This window comes from Quercus suber, unplaced genomic scaffold, assembly GCF_002906115.3.
Source record: "Quercus suber isolate HL8 unplaced genomic scaffold, Cork oak 2.0 scaffold_180, whole genome shotgun sequence".
Classification (NCBI taxonomy): Eukaryota; Viridiplantae; Streptophyta; class Magnoliopsida; order Fagales; family Fagaceae; genus Quercus; species Quercus suber.
The window spans coordinates 311,523-327,447 of NW_027069639.1; the positions used below are offsets into that span (position 1 = coordinate 311,523).

Here is a 15,925-nt window from a genome sequence, read left to right on the forward strand (position 1 = left end):
AGCTAGGTCAACTGTAGGATTTAGCCTTAAATTGATCAATTTTACCATTTTTAAGAGTTCTTTACAAAAAATGAATGGGTATTTGACCTTGGTTGACTGTAGTTTTAATTCAAAATACATTTCCTTCATTCAATCGACACAAAATATAGTCTAGAGTTAATTTTGAGATTGGTTTTAAAAACTGGTGTCTTGGTCTTTTGGGAGAATTTTGAAAATTTTAAGACGGTTAAAATGGGTGGTGACAATTACAAAGGTGAAAAAAAATGTTGAAACATACAAATATCAATAGCAAAAACAAGCTATACAAAGTTTCCAGGGGGAAAAAAATTTCAATGAAATAAATTATAAGAAACATCATAAGGCCTGTACAAAAATTCGTTGACAAACAATTGGGAAGTAACAAGTTCATAAGTCTATATAGAATTTGCAAAAAAAGAATATTTCAAAAAGTCAAGTATAAAGAAGGAAAAAATAAAAAAAAAAAAAGGCACACTGTTTAAAGTCCTGATTACCAAAAGCACCTACAACCAAAAATTACTGAAACCTAAGCCAGTGGGCAGTGGCCTTGAAACCTAAGCCAAAGAAACGTAATATCACTTTCTTCAAAACTGGAAAAAGAAAATGAATGCAGTGTTTGATTTGTTTGATTCTTGGTTATTCAATGCAAAGGGGTTTGATTGTGTGTTATGGTTCTTGATTAAGTTTTAGTTTGTTCAAATTGAAAGTAATGGTTTCTTTTGATATAGATATGTGATAGAGGAATTCTCCAATATAATGGCGATTCTCTGTTTTTCTCTTACTTTTTGCTTACTTTGAATTCACTTTTACTTTATTGAGGCACCATTTCATTACAACAAATTACTTTTATTACTATGTTTTGTAAATATCAAAAATCATTTCTGGTTTCATAAGTAATTTCTACTGTTGTTTTATAATGTTAATTTCCTAAGCTTATTGTGCATAGATTTGGTTAAGGTGGTTCCTGATGAGCGAAAGTAATTTTTTGCTAATTTGGTTTTTGTGTACAAAGAGGTCAGTATCAATTTGGTTCTTCTTGTTTCTTAATTTTGAAAAACCCTGATGAGTGCCAATAACATGTAAATTATGAGAATAAAGTCTTAAATTTAATAGTCCAAAATCAAAATAGTCCAATGTGACATAGTTACCATAAAATGTGAATAAAAACAAATAATAAAAAAATAAAAAAAATAAAAAAAAAAAAAGAAGAAGAGAGAATCATCAAATGCATGTAGGAAGGCTTTTTTAAGCTAGTGCTTTTAATAAATTGTTTCAAATTTAAGTTTGTAGTTGGATAAAGTTGGAGGTGGTGGTACTGTATGAAGGTTCATTTCCAAATATCAATTATCTAGCAAGATTAGTGAACACATAAATAGCACCATCATGTACAAATTCTGTAGACAGAACATAGAGCATTAATTTTATGGCAATTTATGACCAAATCATTCTCCTCTATATTGCTGTTGGACAAAAAATATGATTAGATTCAAGTTCAGAGTATTTCTGATGCTCGTTTTCGCCCTAAAATGAGCTAGGTATATTGGCATATTGTAATATTGAAGATATCACTTTTAAATGTCATATATGTATATATACTGTATTATAAGGACAAGTTTTCTTTAATATAGGAGTGAGAGCTACCATTTTTTCCCTAAAAAGAAAAAAAAAATCATTTTCAAAAAGGATTCAGAAAGCGAAGACAACAATAATGATGAGTTTATCCAAATTCTAATCCAAACTCTAGAGTTACATTCGAGTCTTGCATTGCTTGATGGTGAGGATGATAACACAATCATATGGTAGTGTTGAGCACAATAACAATAGTTCTTTGGAAAATTAACTTTGAGATCATCTAGCTTTGACTATGTTTAGTTGTAGTACTTATATCAAACACAAATTTACTTCATATTGGACTTTTTCAGATGTGCACGTAGTTCTATGTAGGGGCAGTGCCACCTTTAGTACGGGGTTCATTTGAACCCCTTTGAGCTATATATATATATATAATATTCTTTTGACCTTTAAAATTAAAATTTTGAAAACCCTAACCCTAATTTTTTTTTTTTTAAATCCAATTGATATAAGTTTGAATATAGTTTTTTTTTTAACAATCTAATCTTGCAAATAAAGTGTAATTAATTTGAGAAATACTATGTTCACAACATTATTCACAACACTTTCAAAACAAATATTATTTTTTTGAGAGAGGTTCAATCTATGACGTCCATTTCTTATGAAAGTTTTTTATCATCAAACCAAGACACCAATTAATTTTTGTTAAAGGCGAAAATTGAATCTCAAATCTATTATATAACCATAAAAAGCTTTATCAGTTGAGTTAACTAAAATCTACTTAAAACAAATATTAAGTGACAAGTTGTCACTTGCTATTACTGTTAAAAAAATATTAGTCATGAGAGAGAGAGACTTGAGTAAGTTTTTAATTTAATTTAATTACCTTATTCCACAAATTTCAACACCTCTTGCCTTTGTGTTGATGTTTTCTTATTTTTTTTGTGTTGGTGTTTTCTCAATTAATAATGAGTTTTAACCCAATAGGATAAAGGAGGAGGCCTTCAATTTAAACTGACAGATCCAAATGACCTATAAGCATTAATTGGTGGAGTCCATGTTAAAGGTTTGCTTTAGACAAGTTATTGTGAGCAGAAGATTGGAGCAAGTCTGCAACGGTTGGCAGGAAAAGACAATGATGGGAGATCTTCAATATCTTAGACAGCTTGGAATGGCTCTGAAAACTTTTTTTTCCTCTAGCAATAAAGATACATGTGTGTTTTTAGACCCCTATAAACTAGATTGTTTAACTTAATTAATTAACCAAGTGAATACTTAGGTTTATTATTCAGATCTAGGTTATAACAAAACAATCATATCATGTAAAGTAGTGGAAAATTAAATAACACAACAATATGATGACCCAGAAAAATTAAACAGGTAAAAAACTTGGGGAGGATTTAATCTAACTATCCTCAAGGTTAAAAAAACAAATCTACTAGAAAGAATTGAAGTTTGTACAATAGAACTTAGACCACTAATATCTTATTGCTACCTCGAGTAGAAAACTTACTACCACAATCCTATGATAGCTCCGAGTCCACGGACTACTTCTTTCCTTGACCTTTGCAACACAAGCACCCACACTTGTGATAAAAAAAAAAAACACAAACTCTCCTGTTTGTGACTCCAAGACCACTCTTGAAGGTTTAGATCATCAGCACCTTTGATGACTAGAGAAGGCAGCAACTTCTACAATACCAAATCTTGTGATTCTTCAAGGAATAACACCGATAGAAGATATGAGAAAGCTTTTTGGGTACAAATCCCTAGATACAAAATACGTACACTCTTCTCTCTTTGAAAAGTATTTATAAAAACGTGCTTAGAGTTTCCTTTATATACTAGTAGTGTTTTACTTGAAATCTAATACGTTTAAGTAGAGTTTGGGCTTACTACCACAATCCTATGATAGCTCCGAGTCCACAGACTACTTTTTTCCTTGGCCTTTGCAACATAAGCACCCACATTTGTGATAAAAAAAATATAAACTCTCCAGTTTGTGACTCCAAGACCACTCTTGAAGGTTTAGATCATCAACACCTTTGATGACTAGAGTTTCAGCAACTTCTACAACACCGAATCTTGAGATTTTTCAAGAAATAACACCGGTGGAAGATATGAGAGAGCTTTTTGGATACAAATTCATAGATACAAAAGAGGCACACTCTTCTCTCTCTAAAAAGCCTTTATAAAAAAGTACTTAGGGTTTCCTTTATATACTAGTAGTATTTTACTTGAAACCCAATATGTTTAAGTAGATTTTGGGATGAAATAAAATTCTGCAGATAAGTGTTTCGATCGGTTGAGCCTGTCTTTCGATCGATCGAACCAAACAAATTCTGAATTCTCTTTTCTACAGCTTGCTTGTTCTTGAATCTTGACTTATATCACCTTGAGTGTTGTCTAATAATATCTATAGACTCTATGATCTATATCTAGACAAGTTTGTATTCACGATTTGCCAATTATTCTAAACTTTTAGAACCTAATAATCTCTCCCTTTGGCAATTTGTGACAAAACTTACATACAATATGAAATGCTCAAATACAAGAACAACCCAATATAATAAAATGCCCAATTTCATCACAAATCCCAATTTAAGACTCCTAACCTAAAAGTTGCAAGAAGAGGTAGAAGGTCTTGATCAGAATGTACCTGTCTTTCCTGAAACACTCAAAAGAACACATCACCGCATGTGTGGAAAGAAAGACATATAAACAATATGAAACACAAATATAAAAACAAAAGTGTAAACTCCCCCTAAGTTAGATACATAAAAAAAAAAAATTCTCCCCCTTTCAAAAACAATTTCATCTCTCCCTAAACAGACAGGATTCCCATATTTGATTCAATTTTTTTTCTCCCCTTTTTTGTCACGTATTGACAAAGACAACTCAAACAAAGAGTAAATAGAAAACATATGTAACAAAAATCAAGAGAAAATATAGGATCAAGGAAACAAATGAATCCAGCTCTATAGAGAATAGATGCAACTCCCCCTATAAACAACAAAGGTTAAAAACAAACTTCTCCCCCTATAAAAATAGGAAAAACAAAACAAGTTTTGAGAAAAACAGTTTTTGGGGAAAATTTGAGATGTGGGGAAAACTAAAGAGACACAAATTTAACAAAAAAAAAAAATTGAGGTTACACATGAACACAAATATTCTCTCTTTTAATAAATGCAAACTTGACATTATGTGACCCATAAACAAATGATGTTTGAACTCAAATCAAGTAAAGAAAATATTTGCACATTATTATCCATCATATCTCTTAAGAAAAATATTTTTTGCAGTTCACACATAAAAATTGATTGATCAATTTTTAAATCAAGTTGAGTACCCTATTTAGCAAAGTGTATGCATGGTATGTGTGAAAACAATGAGAAATATGACTGCAAAACTGCAAGATGGATACAAAAAAAAAAGTTATACATGTGAATCCTAAATATAAATGATACATGAAAAAAAATTTGGTCAAAAACTTAGAAACTGAAAATTTTTCAGTTTCGATCAGTCGAGCATCGATCAAATACCAGTCGAGTCAGGTAGAGAGCAATGATTAAAAATCAAGGGATTTTCGATCAATCGAAAAACATATTCGATCGATCGAAATTCTAGAAATTTGAATTTTTGAAAAACTGCAGAAGATTATGCAAAAAACAACTCCACCCAAGTAATTTCATGAATGAAATGCATGAAAATGAGTTTAAATGTTTTTCAAAAACATGAGTTTTCAACCCAGAACTTCAAAACCAAGGTTTTCACACTTTTTATCCCCAAATTATCAAACATTAAACATATTTTGCATCAAAATCAAGGAACATATAATCTTGGATGGCCAAAACAAATTCACACACAATTTCATGTACTAAGTTTAGCAAAGAATAACTTGTGTAGTGTGTGCAACTAGTAATAACATGAGATACATGTGAGGTGATATGTATATAGTAATTAATCACAATTTCTACATTATTGATCACACAAGTTTGAAAGAGACTATTACCTAAGGAGTTACATCATATAACTCTCATATCTTCTAGAAAACAAGTTTGCAATTATGTATTTTTTTTTTTTACCTCATAATGTACACACAATTTTTATTTCATTGTGAAATTGCTATTTAATCCAGATAATGTACACACCAATTTTATTTCTTTATGTCATTTTTATTATAACCCAATAATATACACACCAATTTTATTATTAATCCGAGACTACACCTTATGTTCTTTTTATGCATGTTCTACATTTTCTCAAGCACAAAATCTTATAATATGCACTAAAGTGTTTATGATTGGCTAGTAAACAGTGGTGAGATGGTTATTTATTCTTTTCTTATTAAATTCTAGTCCTAACAATCAAAAGCATGTGACTTCAAAATCAAGATCATGTTGTAGAGGACTAAATTTCTTAGTTCAAAATAAATCAAATAAGTAAAATAGTTTCACAAATGCGAATTTGTATTGATGATTGTGGTATAATTCTCTGTTGATTACAAAAGAGTTATCCTTTGATTCGATCTCTTTGAAAGACTTGTTAATTGGAATTGTAATAATGTAATTTTGATTTGAACACAAAATATCATTCAATTTGGTTAAGGGATGGATCGAAGATTGTTGAAACAGAATTACAATGAATCTCTGGTTATGAGCTTGTTAGAAATCCTTTGTTCTTCACGTTCTTCGTGTTCTTCGTGTGTTCTTCGTGTTCTTCGTGTGTTCTTCGTCTTCGAAGGTTTGTGGTGGAAGTTCTTTGGGGCTTTAGAGGCTTGAATCCGTAGAGCTTCGCTGATTTGTGATTTATTGAGGTTTCTGGAGGCTTTTGAGCTTGATTCTAGTGAGCTTTGAGATCTAGGAATATGATTTGGATGATTCTTCTTTGAATGTTCTTTGTATTTGAAGTTGAAGTTCTTGAAATTCTTGGAGGCTTTAGAGCTTGGTTCCGGCAGAGCTTCTGGACTTCTGAATCTTCTCCGATGCTGCTTGTGCTTCAGATGGCTTGATGCCCTCTCCCAGCTCTCAGATCTCCAGATCTCTAGCTCTTTCTTCCAAATGCCTTAGGAAGGCTTCTATTTATAGGAGTTTAGGGGTAGATAAGCGACATGTGGCGGAGTCTGACCGGTGACACATGTCACAATCTGATTGGTCTGCTTGTGTCATTGCTTACACGTGTGAGGTTGCTTAGGTCATCGCTTACACGTGTGAGGTTGCTTGAGTCATCGCTTACACGTGCGAGGTTGCTTCGGTCATCGCTTACACGTGCGAGACTACTTATGTCATTGCTTGCACGAGCCGATGCATGATTGGTTCTTGCATGACACTTGACAAATTTCTGTTGGTTTCTGAATAGCGATAGTAAAACCTAGCAGCAGTATGTGGCGCTTTGTAATTGGCTGTATTTTGTGGACTTGGTAGTGTGACGTGTCAGCTTGTGATAGGTCGAAAATTTTCCCTCTCTACACATGTGATCAAAAATTATAAAAAACTCCCACATAACATGCATTACATAGCTAAAACTAGCAGAGTGCAGTAAAATAAGCTCATCTAAGCTAAACAAGGTACACAAGCAAGTTATGTAAAGACAATAGGCCAACCTCAATTACATATTCATGATGTGTAATACAAAACAAATAAAAGTCTTTTTGGTTTAAAAAAATTTATGACCCAAAACAAAAAAGCACACATTATGCTAAATGAACAATGTAAAACTATGAATGATAGTGCTCAATTAAGCTATAGAAGGTACAAAAACAAGAAATACCAATTTCTTAATTAACCAATGAGTACATGTACAAACTAATACATATTCACACAAAATCAGAATTAGCTTAGCACTTATATAATACATACTATTCAAGTTTCTCCACAATGTCAAGTATGTTCTAAATCAAGAGAGATATATCATAATTTATGTAATCCTTAAGAAAAATAAAACTAAATACAAAATTAAATATTTTTGTTTTTTTTGAAAATTTTTCAATGTTTTTGGACTTTTGAAAAATCAAAACAATCTAAGAAAATAAAACAATCAAAAACTAAAAGAAAACATGTCCACAAATAATTGAAAGAATTAAATCAAGGATAAGTAAACAACACTCACCTTAGCAAGTCTTTTCTCACCCATATAGCATGAGTCTTCGGCTTTGTAGGTGAAAATCCATGAGAAGCAGAGTGTTTTTAAGGGATTACACCAATTTTTTGAGAAAGACTGAAATCCTGCAATTTCCTTTCACAAGCCTCAAAAAGATCAACTGAAACAATAGTGTTATTTTTATTCAAAACATCACAATCAAAAAAAGTAAGACACTTAAAATTATCCATGATAACAGGGATCAAGGATCAACTTTAGATATAATAACCTAAATCAATAGCTAACCCGCTCTAATACCACTGTATGTTTTTAGACCCCTGTAAACTAAATTGTTTAACCTAATTAATTAACCAAGTGAATACTTAGATTTATTATTCAGATCTAAGTTAAAACAAAACAATCTTATCATGTAAAGTAGTGAAAAATTAAATAATACAACAATATGATAACCTAGAAAAACCAAATCGGTAAAAACTTGGGAAGAATTTTACCTAACTATCCTCAAGGTAAAAAAAAACAAATCCACTAAAAAGAATTGAAGTTTGTACAATAGTTTTTAGATTACTAACATCTTATTACTACCTCGAGTGGAAAACTTACTACCACGACCCCATGATAATTTCGAGTCCATGGATTATTTATCTCCTTAACTTTTGCAACACAAGCATCCACAATTGTGATAAAAAAACATAAACTCTCCTGTTTGTGACTCCAAGACCACTCTTAAAGGTTTAGATCATCAGCACCTTTGATTACTAGAGAAGACAACAACTTCTACAACACCGGATTTTGAGATTTTTCAAGGAATAACACCGGTAGAAGATATGAGAGAGCTTTTTGAGTACAAAACCCTAGATACAAAAGAGGCACACTCTTCTCTCTCCGAAAAGCCTTTATAAAAACATGCTTATGGTTTCTTTTATATACTAGTAGTGTTTTACTTGAAACTCAATACATTTAACTAGAGTTTGAGTTGAAATAAAATTCTGCAGATACGTGTTTCGATCAGTCGAGCATGTCTTTTAATCAATCGAACCAGGCAAATTTTGAATTCTCATTTCTGCAGCCTGTTTGTTATTGGATCTTGACTTGTATCACCTTGAGTATTGTCTAATAATACCTACAGGCTCTAGGATCTATATCTAGACAAGTTTGTGTTCACGATTTGCCAATTATTCTAAACTTTTAGAAACTAACAATACCTACCCATTATTGCTAAGTATGCTCAGCGTTTTCGTAATGGTTTTCCTGTCATGAATATTATGCCTTTGTGTTTTATGATATGTTAACATTAGTTGGTTTTATGGTTATATTTATGTTATATTTTATTTTATTTTTATGAACATGGTTATATTTATGTTGGTTATATATATCATGCATATGCATCAATGCATGGTAATATGGCTTATGAGAGTGATACGGTATGGGTTGGTTAAAAAGTACAATATTGTTGTAGTGTGAATTTGATGGCCTAATCAAAACTTGCCACCTCATTTAATAATCCAAGTAATCTCCAACTCAACTCAGAGAAAACCGCTCATCAAAAAAAAAAAAAAAACACTCAGAGAAAACCTATCGGAAGCCAAAAATTTATCCTTCTCTCTATCGCCTTTCTCTATGTGTGCATGTGTAATGTCCACCTAAACATATTTACGGAGACAAGAGAAAAGTGAGAGATATCATATAGATAATAGTCCTAGTATAATAAGTCTAAGATTGTCATATATATTCTAGTATGGATTAGCTAGCTAGGCCAGTTAATTCACATTACAAGAATTGTACATTTACACATTGTAGGTGATATGGTCCTTGTAGAATGGGTCTAAGATTTTCAATGCAGTGTCATTTAAATTTTTTATTAAAAAATTAGCTGTCATGTCTATAAAAAAAATGTCACCTCATTGTTTCCTTATAAACATGTTAACAAAATAACAACCAGAAAAGGAATTGAAAATTGAGAGAATTGTGTAATTGCAATAAGTGACTAGCTTATTACAAATATATTTTTTTCCATAGGATTTCAATATTTATGTTCAATGGTGTTTAAAGTTGTTCTTTAATTTTTTTTTTTGAGAAACTAAAAAAATATGGTACTTAAAGTAATTAAAACTTTCTCTTTCATATTATTATTATTTTTTTGACGTTACATCTAGTGTCAAATCCCATAAGTTATAATTTTTACAGTATATTAAAGTATGTCAATTTTCTTATTGTGCAAGTTCAATGTTAAGTTGTTAATGACAGCAAAAAAAAAAAAAAAAAAAATAGTTAACGTCCTATACTTCTGTATACGTACAGAGTCTACAGTACATACTATTCAGCTCGAAAATGAAAAGTAGAAAATCCCAGGCCATCAGAAAAGCATATCTGCGTGTTAAACTGGCGTTCGGCTGGGGGCGTTTGTAAAGCATCAAATTTATAGCATTTGAATCTTCTCTATTTATTTATTTTTCTAATATTACAGCATAAAATTATTATATAGAGATTAATTATACCTGTTTTTGGTTAATTTGCATCATTTAAAAATTACACCTTAATAATTTTATAACAATATATTGTGGTAGTCTAATTATCATTGTTTTTATAATAAAAAAATAAATAACAATTAATTATCATTGTTGCTTTGTTACTTTTGTAACAAATCTTGTAGATTATTTATTTATTTTATTATTCTATATATATGTCCGTTCTTTTAAATATAGTAGCATTTGATCTATAAACCACAAAAAAAAAAAGTAAAAATAAATTAACAATATCATTAGTTTTCACGAGCAATGCAAGGATAGGCAGTGCGCATTTTTCAACATTTATTTTACTATTTAACTTATTTTTGTTATTATTTATGAGTTTTATTATACTTTTTAATACTATTTATTGGTCTCACAGTATTATTTCAGCTAACTTTTGCCTTTATCTACAATACTTTCAACAAAAAGTTTTCAATTTTAACAAAATAAATGAATTTTAAACAGACCCATATATTAAAATTTTCGAACCTAAAAACTTGAAAATAAAATGAAAAAGATAAATAAGTCTTGCGCCACATGAAGTGGTATAACAAATATCACAACTCATCCATGTGGTAAGTTATAATTGGTAGAAGGTTGTCTCAACTTGAACCTACTACTAATTCTTTATCAACCACAACTTATCATATATGCTAGCTGTGACATTTATTGTGCCACTTGACGTGGCACAAGACATAGTCGAAAAGAATTCAGGAAGAAATAAGGGTGTGGTAGTATAAGTCAGTGTGTTAGCTCTAGTCCTTACTGTTGGACAAGACTGCAAGAGAGTGTGAAGTAGTACACCAAAGAGGAAATTTCCTTATAGCAAATTTCTATTTTTGTCTTACTTGGGCACTACGTTAATTAAAAGACAGAGTCAAACTGTCAAAAGTCTCGCAAAAAAGTTGAACAACTCATTGTATGCCATAACAAGGTGCCTGCGGTTTCTATTGTGATTTTGACACCCTTTACCCTTAATTATTTTGGAGCTGCGATTTGGTCACATGGGAAGGTTGGGGGTCCAATTTTCTTCTGACCCAAACAAGGCTAGTTTCAGCACCCGCCCGTGTCAAAACTTCCAGCTATTGTAATAACGACTTTGGTCACCATAATTTCCACCAAATACTAGAAAGAAAGTAAGCCCAAAAGTTTTAGTCAATCACAAATCGAGGGCAATCTAGTCAATTCAAACAAAATGAAAAATATTAAGAGCACAATTTTTACCGTAATTTGTTTACGTGGCAAGTTGTGAGCAGTAGAGTAAAAATAACGGGTACATAACTTCACTACTTACGTCTTAGCGTGCTAGCAAAATTGTAGCAAAAATTATGACAAAAGATGTGTTTTTAAGAGCATTCTCATTAAGGGTTTTTAAGAGCATTCTCTCCTCTCTCTCTCCCTCTCACCATTTCTCTGCTCTCTCTCTCTCTCCCTCTGCTCGACGCCTCCCTCTCTGATGAAACCTAGGCCAAAGTATCAAGCCAAGCCAGGTTGGATTTTCAAATGCTCTCTCTCCAACGAAACCCAGGCCGGAGTATCTTCCCTTTCTTTCCTCTCTCACTTCTTTTTTTTCTCTTCTCTCTTTGTGCTTCACCGATGAGTGGGCTCCGCTAATGATCGTGCTCCAACGATTGTGGGATGCTGATGGCTGTGGTCCGGTGGTGGCGATGGAGGCTTTTTTTTTTTTTTTTTTTGGTTTTGCGTGTTTCTTCTTGGGTCTGATTGGAGGCTGTGGTCCGGTGGTGGCGATGGAGGCTTTTTTTTTTTTTTTTTTGGTTTTGCGTGTTTCTTCTTGGGTCTGATTGGGCTCTGATCGTGCGACAGAGCTTGGTGGTCAACCATGGAGCACGGGTCGAAGCATGGATCGAAGGAGTCATGGTCCGATTTGGTTGATTTGGTTTGTGGGTTTTTTTTGGCTGTGGGTTACTGTTCGATTTGGCCATGGTTTGTGGGTTTTTTTTCCTTTTTTTTTTTCTTGCTGTGGTTGGTGGTGATTTGGTCCAATTGCTGTTGGTTTGTGGGTTTTTTTTGGGTCCAACGGTGGATGTGGATGTAGTGGGTGTGGTGGGTGGATGTGGAAGTTTTTCTTTTTCTTTTTTCTCTGCTGTTGTTTGTGGTTGTGGTGGATCTGGTTGCTACAACGGTGGTTATGGCAAGTGGAGCGGTGGTAGGGGTGGTGGAGTGGTGGAGGAGGAGGGGGTTGGCTAGTTGCTATAGTTTTGGTGTAGTTATTTTATTATTATTTTAATGAGCAGTTTATATTATTTAAATAAAATGGTAAAAAATATAGAATATTTGATGTTGAGTGGGTTATAAAATAAGTTGTTATATGCTAAAATTTTAGATTTTAAGGTGGCATATGCTAAAAGTTTTACTCACCTTGTTGGGAATGCTCTAATATTATTAAAACAAAACTTCAGGAGAAAGAAAAAAATAATCATAAACGCAAACACAGGAAAGGATAAAAAAGGACAGAACAACACGTGGGACCGCCAAAGAGGTTTAAGTTTAAAGAGACTGTACATGCCAAAAATTTTGCAATACTGTTAGGACTGAGCAAGGACCCGGCCCACCCGAAAACCCGACCCGATCCGACCCGATAGGGTTTGGGCGGGTCTGAGAATATTCGAATCGGTTTTCGGGTCTTAATTTCGGGTTATTTACGGGTCGGGTCGGTATCGGGTCGGTTGTCGGGTCATATAAGTAAGTAAGTCTGAACCCAATTTTTTAAAAAACAAAAATCCCAACACTCCGTTGTTGTTCTCTCCGCCTCCCTCAGCTCTTCGCCTCCCTCAGAGACTCTGTGTAAGTCATTCTTGTTTTTTGTTTGGTTTTAGATTTTGGATAGTGTTGTTATGTTTGTGTGTGTGTGATAGTGTTGTTGTGTTTGTGTTTTTGGAAATGTCTTCATCGAGAAAAGAGAAGGACCCGATTCTATCTGGGTTTTTTTTCATATATTCTATCTGGGTTTGTGGCTAAAGCCTTCAAGTTTCAATTTTTTTTTTTTTTGCTTTCTGGGTTTACTCTCTCTTCACTCATTATACACAGTATTGGATTTTCTTGTAGTTTGTTGTTCTCTCTTTGAACAAGAACAAAAACAAAAACCCAGTTGGAGTTTTGTAGTTTCAAACCGCCAGATCTGTCTCTACAGTGCCAGGTACGTGTAGTTCTTGTTTTCTTTATGCTTTTCACTCCAATGGGTGTTCTAGGTTTTGCTAAAGATAAGATTTTTTTTATCAGTTTTTATTTGGGCTTTTCTAGTTGGGTTTTTAAACTAGGAAAGTTATGAATTTAGTCATCCAAATCAAAGAATCAAACATCACAACAAAGACCCAAACCACCCGATCAACCCACAACCCAGCCACCGAAATCAAGAATCCACCAAAATCAATCAAAACTACTGAAATTAAAACTCACCAATATCAAATTGCAAAATCCACTCACCGAACCACCGTAGAGACCCACCACGAACCACCGTAGAGACCCACGATCCACGAAAAACCACCGCAGCCCAACCACACCCAAGCCACGAACTCGAGATGCAGAGAGAAAATGAAAGAAAGAGTAAGAAGGAGTGGATGGAGAGCACGAGAGAGACAGTGAAAAGGAAAGGAGTGGACGGAGAGCAGAGGTCGCGGCGGCATGTGGGCATGGAGATAGCGCAGAGATCGGAGGGTAATCGGATCGGACAGTGGGATGGAAATAACGGCGATGATGACGAGGAGAGAGCATGTGGGTTTGGAGAATAACGGCGCGGCATGTTTTGGCGAGCTATGGAGGGCTTGCCTGAGAGAGAGAGACACCAGAAGGAGAGAGCACGAGAGAGAGTGACAGAGGAGAAGTGAGAGAGAAGAGAGATAGACGTGGAAGGAGACAACACGGAAGAGAAAGAGAAAGAAATTAATAAAAAATTATAGCATAGTGCTACAGTGCGGTCTCATTTTTGAGACCGCACTGTAACAGTATTTAGGACTGATATTGGGTCGGGTCGGGTCGGGTTTACTGTGACCCGAAACCCGACCCGATATAAATTGGATTTCTCTGCCTGAAACCCGACCCGACCCGAATAATCGGGTCTATAACTGGGTCGGTTTTTCAGGTCTCGGGTCGGGTCTTGGGTTGGATTTTGATTTTTATTTTTTTTTTTATTTTTTTTTTCTGCTGCTTGTTAAATGGGAAGTTTGCCATTGGGTCGGGTCATCTCTAGTTCAGCTTTTAGATACCTTGCCTTAAGTGGGTCGTTTCTTGTTAAATGCATTACTATGTACCATAATGTTGTAGGTAGCAATTAAAAATGAATGTAAAGTCTTTTGAGCAATGCTACCCTCACTGAAAGTTATTATAGAATTCCCATACAGACAGACACACAGGTTAATTACCCCTTAGGCATACATCAATGAAATTTCCATATGAAAAATCTACAACTGCAGAAATTTCTTTAAATCTACCATCAAACTAGATGAAACTTGAGGAAATATAGCATATTTTAACATTAACGCCACTAAATAAAAAAATAGAGTGACGAGACTAACCATCTTCTACCTCATTCACCATATAAAATTCCTATCATCAATCACAGTATGAACTGCCCCTCTAAAGCAGATGATGTCAAAAATAGAAGACAAAGTTCCTTTTTTTTTTTTTATAACCCGACAAAGTTCCTTTTTAGACCATCCAAATTTGTAAATATGGGTAATTGATTTTTCAAGCAAACTATCTATTAGTAAAATGTCGGTGCACAAAATCTTCTAGTTTTTCTCACACATCCAATGCTGCAATTCTATCTTGGTGTCGCTCATTCTTGCTAATCTGCACATTTGCAATATACATTCACATCAAATCCTAATAATAAATGGCCACAGACATCGATATACTCATATCTCATTCAACATAACTAAGATCAAAACAACCAACTAGATCAAGAAAAACAATACTCACTGAGATAATCTTTACATTCCACTACTTCACAGTCTTTGCAAACTCCAAACTGTCATCCTCAAACTGCATAAATAAATAAACCAATAAATAGTAAAGAGATCTATATATTCTCATAAATTTCATCATTTAGAACCAATGGAATAATAAGAAGACTATGAAGCCAGCAGTGATGATTTGCAATGTAGTGTGTCACAGTTGTATGAACTCCATAACTAATGTCATCGGGATCAGGTCCTACATCAGTGCAATTTAGACCAAGCTTTCCTTACATATAATTGCATCTGAATAATAAATAAGGGAACTAAACTAAATGCAAATGGTCCCTCTGAAAAATTTGAGGCAGTTAAAATAACAGGAAAAAGAGAGAGAAGTGGCAGAAGTGGCAGCAAATTCCATAGACAAAAATTAAAATGGATAATGGAGATACAGAGACTATAAGGGTATAAACAAAACCTGCAGAAGTGGCAGCAAATTCCATAGACAGGGTCATAGAGACTGCCTCTTCTAAAAAAACAAAACCCATTTCCCCTAAAATCCAAAACCCCTTTTTTTATAACTCCAAAACCCTTTTTTTTAGATGACTAATTTTTACAAACCCATTACAGAAACTCAAACACCCAAATAGTCAGATCAGACAAAATGTTAAAAACTGTAAAAACAAAATCTAGACTCAATGGATTATTTTAATATTAGAAACCTGACTAGAGAAAAAAAAAGAAAAAAAAAAATACTCACTCTCACTGTACTAACTTTAATCCCTCAAATCAAAATTTTCAACCCAAAAAAAAAAA

The 15,925-nt window shown here is 33.4% G+C and overlaps 1 long non-coding RNA gene across 1 annotated transcript; it reads right to left on the bottom strand.

Moving 5' to 3' along the window:
* Nucleotides 1–14,504: 14,504 nt before the first annotated feature.
* LOC136069613 (uncharacterized) lies at nucleotides 14,505–15,898 on the bottom strand. Its single transcript, XR_010630847.1, has 2 exons — nucleotides 15,135–15,898; nucleotides 14,505–15,005 (listed from the first exon to the last, which is right to left on the bottom strand). It is a non-coding gene; the product is annotated as an uncharacterized LOC136069613 (long non-coding RNA).
* Nucleotides 15,899–15,925: the final 27 nt, after the last annotated feature.